The sequence below is a fragment of the Nilaparvata lugens genome, chromosome 6 (genome assembly GCF_014356525.2).
Source record: "Nilaparvata lugens isolate BPH chromosome 6, ASM1435652v1, whole genome shotgun sequence".
NCBI lineage: Eukaryota > Metazoa > Arthropoda > Insecta > Hemiptera > Delphacidae > Nilaparvata > Nilaparvata lugens.
This window is the reverse complement of record NC_052509.1, coordinates 15,068,343-15,074,960: the sequence shown is the minus strand read 5'-3', so window position 1 is coordinate 15,074,960 and position 6,618 is coordinate 15,068,343.

Genomic DNA, 6,618 nt, shown 5'->3' with positions numbered 1-6,618 from the left:
ACACTCAACTAAACACTACTTTCATTACAATATTAATTTACCAGATACTGTCATTTTAATACATATTTTGATAAATTATTTGTCAATAACTCACATTTTTTCCTTCATTCCTACTGGTATTTTCTGGACTAATATTAAACTACTAACTTGCCATAACTCCATTGATATATCAATTTAGTACAGTTTTTTGTCGAAATAACACTAAAAATATGAGCATTGCTTGATAATATACGACTTGTCAGGAATTCAATATTTTTTGGCCTGACATTGATCTCAACAATATGTACATTTTAGAGGGTTTAGACTTACCAGGGCAAGTTAATTAGTTAATTACTATAAACGATGTAGTTATATTTTAATTTTCGATGTTAGTGATATGTTTAACGTTGATAACGAAAGTTTTGTACGCAAGTATCAAGCTACATTTCGCCACGTTTACGCGACGCTTGTGAATAGTCTTGTTGATTGAAATTTACAATTCAGTTTAAGTTTTCAATTATTTCATAATACGAGGAACGATTGGAAACATTTTTTGTATTGTGATAACGCGGTTACTATAACACTGAGTGTCGGTTGCACAAAAGCCGGTTAAATTTCAACTGTGATCAACTTTACGAGAACCAATCAGAGAAGCCGTCTTTTAAAAAATGGCGTAAAGTTGGCGTAAAGAAACGGCGTCTTTTAAATTTTAAACGTGATCTACTTTACGAGAACCAATCAGAGAAGCCGTCTTTTAAAAAACCTCGTTAAAATTTAACCGGCTTTTGTGCAACCGGGCCCGAGTCTCACCTACAGTAAGAGTATTGCAACAGAATACTTAAATTTGGTGTCTCCTTCATTTGGCATTTTTGTCCAAGAAGAAGTAGATTTCATGGAAGTCTTGATCCCTCCATTATCTAATCTGATTGCAGTATTGCGATCAATAGCTAGCATTGTACAATGACTCCGGCTAGTCTTCTTGATTGTCTAGTCGTCTGAATCTACACAACTATGATAAATCTCGACTAGAAACTTGTAAACGGATTTTACCCTAGTCAACTAGCTGCTAGACAACTGAACTGTACGTATTGTCTAAACGCTACATTAGTCTTATACTGTTAATTTGCTTGATACTTGCTGATATAATAATTGACTAGTTGATGTAAAAAGCATGTGTTATAAATGAAAAACGACCTAACAACTGCACCAACATTAAAAAAAAGTTATTCAACATTTTTCTTACGTTCCAGTTAGTAATGTAAATGAGGAATCGAATAGGAGACTAAAAGTTAGTAGATTTAACAGATCAATGAAATTTAATAAACAAGTTATAATCTATATGCGACTGGTAAAATAAATTCGAACTGCCATGGCAGTCCCTTAATTTAATAATAACTTGGCTTATTGAGAATGGTAACCGATCAATGTTAATGAATTTTGAAGCCGTGCATTGAATTTTTAAACAGCTTCATTGCTTACTGATAGAACGCTATATAACATTAAATATCTAGGCATGTACAAGATTCAAACGTTTATTGCAGAGAGTACATAACCTAGATTTTGCAGAATGCAAAAGCAATGTCTAAAAATGTCTAACTGTCGCAACGTAGAATTTCAAATGCACATGCGCTGGTAACCCAGCTGATAGCCTATAGTTGATTTGAAAAAAGTAATGGTTGACCTATTTAGTAAAGAGTTGGTTGTCAAGTTTCAATTATTTTCTAATTATTTTTGATATTCAGATGAATTTTTGTTATTGAATTGATGATTTACAATGACTAATCAACTTCGTAATAATTGTAGTTGACGAAACACCCACCTGGAGCGCTAAACATTGGAAGAAAGTTACGACATTTAGATGCTTGAGTAGAAAGCACTGCCTGGGGTTTCTGCTCCTCTAATCAGCTAGGCACATGCGCGGGTTTTTGGATGGTTCAGTTTGGCGCGGAATTCAAATTTGTTAATTGACTGAGCGAAGTGAGGTCTAAGATTCAAGTCGACAGTTTGGCATTTCTCTTAATGTTTAAATGTTTATATGTTGCGCATTTACGGCGAAACGCGGTAATAGATTTTCATTAAATTTGACTGGTATGTTCAATTTTTAATTGCGCGTCGACGTATATATAAAGTTTTTGGAAATATTGCATTTCAAGGATACTGTAATATAAAAGGAAAAATGAGCCTCCTTCATACGTCAATATAAGAGTAAAAATCTGGTGTGGCGCACTCACACAACTTTCCTTGCCGTTACGCTAGTGTTCTCGCGCATCTCAAGTCTACTATTCAAAGATATGAGACAGCTGGTGATAGGTCAATAACGCTGGAGACACTCGAGGTCTGCTATCTCTTCTTAGTAATGATTTAATAGAACCAACAGTTTGCAATTTAATAATCACATTTTCTCTAATTTCAAGCTTATTTCCAATTTTAGGTGGAAATGTTACTGGACATTAATTGCAGAGATTTTCATGCTCGATCTTTTCCACTTGAAATTTTCCGTTTAAATTGTATATGAAGGCTGATAATTGAGAATCTAAGATCAAACTTTGAATAGATGGGGCGGAGCTCCTGAAATTTCTACAGATATAGGACTTGTTGCAGTTGATAGAGCTTATCAATGACTATTTCAGGTGTGAATTTGATCAAAATCGTTGGAGCCGTTTTCGATAAATTGCGAAAAACCCTGTTTTTGACAACATTTTCGCCTTTTTAGCCGCCATCTTGGATTGCATTTGATCGAAATTGTTCGTGTCGGATCATTATAGTGTAAGGACCTTAAGTTCTGAATTTCAAGTCATTCCGTTAATTGGGAGATGAGATATCGTGTACACAGACGCACACACACACACACACACACACACACACACACACACACCCAAAAACCACTTTTTCGGACTCAGGGGACCTTGAAACGTATAGAATTTCAGAAATTGGGGTACATTATTTTTTTCGGAAAGCAATACTTTCCTTACCTATGGTAATAGGGCAAGGAAATTAAAAATCAGACTATAGAATTATTCATCATAAATCAGCTGACAAGTGATTACACAGATGTGTGGAGAAGCCAGTGTATTGCTGTATTTCCATACAGTAAGGTCTATAGTCTATAGTTTCAATCAGGTACTTGTGGATGAGATTACTGCGTGAGGTCTACTGTTCACAGAACTACTAGTATTATTGAATTTTAATTTTATAGTCAACGAGTTTTCTATAATATTCATTTGCTATGATACTAATATTACACAGTACGGCATGTAATATTACACAGTCTATGCATAATATGTAAACCGCTGCTTACTTTTCACTAGTCAATACCTGGTGCCCAATTAAATGATAAATTTCAATTATTTCTGAGAAACTTTCTCGCTTTCATCACCCACTTATCTTTTGAAGAAAAAATTGTTTCTAGTATGTCGAAAATTTCAGACCTCTTTATTTAATAAAAATAATCCAGACCCCAATAAGTAGACATTCTCCCTGTTATTTTTATGTAAATTTCTTACGAATTAAGATGCCCCATGATCCTAAGAGAAATAATAGGCTATTTCCTTTCAATCCTTCAACCATGAAACTTTTTTAGCACTGCTGAGAATTCGGGGATGATATTCTAAATCCAATCCTGACGTTGAATTGGAAATTTGAGAAAGTTGCAATTTTCAACTATTTGACAACTTTGTAATAATTTCTTCTGATGGAGGGCCAAGTCTCAACTTATTTTATACAGACTTTTTTATAATATTGGGGCTCCTATATCCACAGTATATAGAAGAATATTATATAAAGAAGTATATTTTCATCTTAATACAGTGCTCCTATCCTTGTATATCATTCGACAAAGCAGATAGTGCTATCCTTTTCTAGCTCCGCGACGTTGCCAGAGATAGTTTTTAACAATGTGGAAATATAATTACCACTAATTTAAAAAATGTAATCTCAATAATTTTGAAAATTTATTATTTAAACATTTAACAAAATTAATTTATTCACTTGACGAATAAAATATAATTGCTGTTCTCCTATTTTTTCCACTGTCATTTTAACGTGCACCTCACTATAGTACAATAGTACTTAGTTCCGCCTAGTACATATTTTAGCCAGCCTAATGTCTACCAATAATAACTGCATATTATTATAGTATATCAATATATTATTTTTGAATATTGTGATAGAGTGGAAACTACTGGCGAAACTTCGCCAAATCATCAAATCAAAATTCATCCTATTCTATTTTGTATAGAATTTATGTTTGTGAAATGTATTCTGAATGGAAATAAATTTGATTTGATTTGTATAATGACTGTTAGTCGGGAGAGGGAAGGATTAAATGGTTTACAAAAAGGGATAAACATACAAAGTGTATACTCAGTTGAGTACCACCATAGAAAAATAGAAACCACAAACTATCCTCTTTGGTACTACTACTTTGCCTGATTAATTTTAATTAGAAATTATAATTTTTTACAGGGATGACATAATTGCATCATCAACTTTGCCATTCGAATCCCAATGGAAATGGCTTTCTCCAAATTATATAGTGCAAGTAATTACTCAGTCTCATTTAGAGCAAGCTATGCAGAAGCAATAAGGATACCAACCACAAAGCAGTGATGAGCTTTTAGTTTCAGCTTCAGTCAAGCTTTCTACTGGAAGTAACTGCTGATTATAAGTATAGTAAGTAAGGAAGTACTTTTAACAGGAAGTAACTGCTGATTATAAGTATAGTAAGTAAGGAAGTACTTTTAACAGGAAGTAACTGCTGATTATAAGTATAATAGTACCGTGTAGTACAGTATTCAATGAACTCGTCAATTGTTTTATAAAGAATTACAAAATTGTGGCAGGTAGAAGTCAGTGTTATAGTGAGATTTGAAAATAAATGTAGCTACTAGAATGGAAAGAGGAAGAAACATGAACCCTCATTTCAAGGACTTTCGTGAGAATACGTCGTTGCATGGCGTGAAATACATAGGTGATCCTAACCGTCACTGGATGGGGGCGTTGTTTTTAGTGTTAAGTTGTGACAAGTTTCATCATCTCCTTGTTGATCACCAAATGAAATGGAGAGAAACGCCTATGACAATTGAATTGTCAAACACTCTTCACCACATATCAACACTGCCGGTCCCCGCTATCACTGTGTATGTAGTTCACTATCTATATCGAACAAAACAGTTGAATCTTTCATCAATAATACTAGAAATGATTTTGGCTTTTTGAAAAATATAGCGGATAATTTAGGTATGACTATTGAAGCGTTTAATAAAACATACAACATGACTTCCGATCGCAATAGTGAAAATAGATTTCTTCTGTCCAATTCAATCCTAGAGAACATACTCCTGGATGTTGATTTTGAAAACTTAGTAAACATTATAGATAATCATCCAATACTGTGTTTTGCAACCTACACCTTCATAGGGCTGTGCTTTTCTTGCAACATGGCTCCACCCTCAAAAATCTACAAAATCAACGCAGTGCGAAACTTACTCCGTAAAGATAATGATGCGTATGACCCAAAACAGTTATATACCGTACTGAATACAAGTTTCAATTGAACACTATGCAATGCACGGCTTACCTTCGTTTCAAGTGAATGTCACAGATCTACAAAATATTTTCTCCTGGAAATCAGAACATCCATCTCTAGTAAAGCGTTCAAATACACAGTATTTATTTTTTATAGAATATAAATCTTATAATATAAAAAGTGACAGTGCAACACCCATTTTCACAATCCACAATCCTTGGGACATCCCCAACCCGTCCATGAGATGGCATCACCTTAACAAATTTAAAAGTTTTCGGATAAATATAGAGCCTGAATTAATCCTTCACTTTCCAAAAGACGAAGGAGATTTTCTATACAATGTTGAACCCACCCGTCAATGCTACAATACAACCGAAAAAACATTGGACTCAATATCACACTTATCAGAATTGTTTGATAGAGTGCTCCATCAAAAGAGCATTGCAAAAATGCGGAAGTGTTTTGTATTACATGCCACATAATGAGTCAACACACATATGCTCATATCAGGGCAGTTCTTGAGCTTTAGATGTTGCCTTTGAACAGTTTTTACAACGCAAATAACGAAAGAGACTCTGGAAGTTCTTGCAACTGTCTGCCATCCTGTAACTTCACTGAATACAAGGTGATATCATTTGAATCATACTCTGCCAATACTATTTCTCCCTCTTTTTCTGTAATAAACGAGCTTGAACTTGTATTTAGGGACAATTGTTTCCATCCGAAAATTTGTACATACACGTACAACAACTACAAGATGATCGATGCCACCGTTGTCTACTTAGATGCGTTTCTAGGAATAAGTTTGATGACATTAGCTGAAATTCTCTACTATTTCTTGTTATATGTTATTGCCTATTTAAAAGAAAAATTGGACAAAAGCTAGTTGAATTCATTCATTTCTTAAATGATGTGATGTTCGATTGTTTGTATACAAAGCTATATAGTTGTAGCTATAGCTGGAACCTCCTGCAAGTATTCGTTAAAAATTGTTAGTTTGGTTGTAAAACAATAAACTACATAATGTAAAGCATAGGTATGATTTTGTAACCTGCCTGTAAAAATAATAATTCTTGATTAAGCATTTTTCTTAAAACTTGATTTCTTGTTGG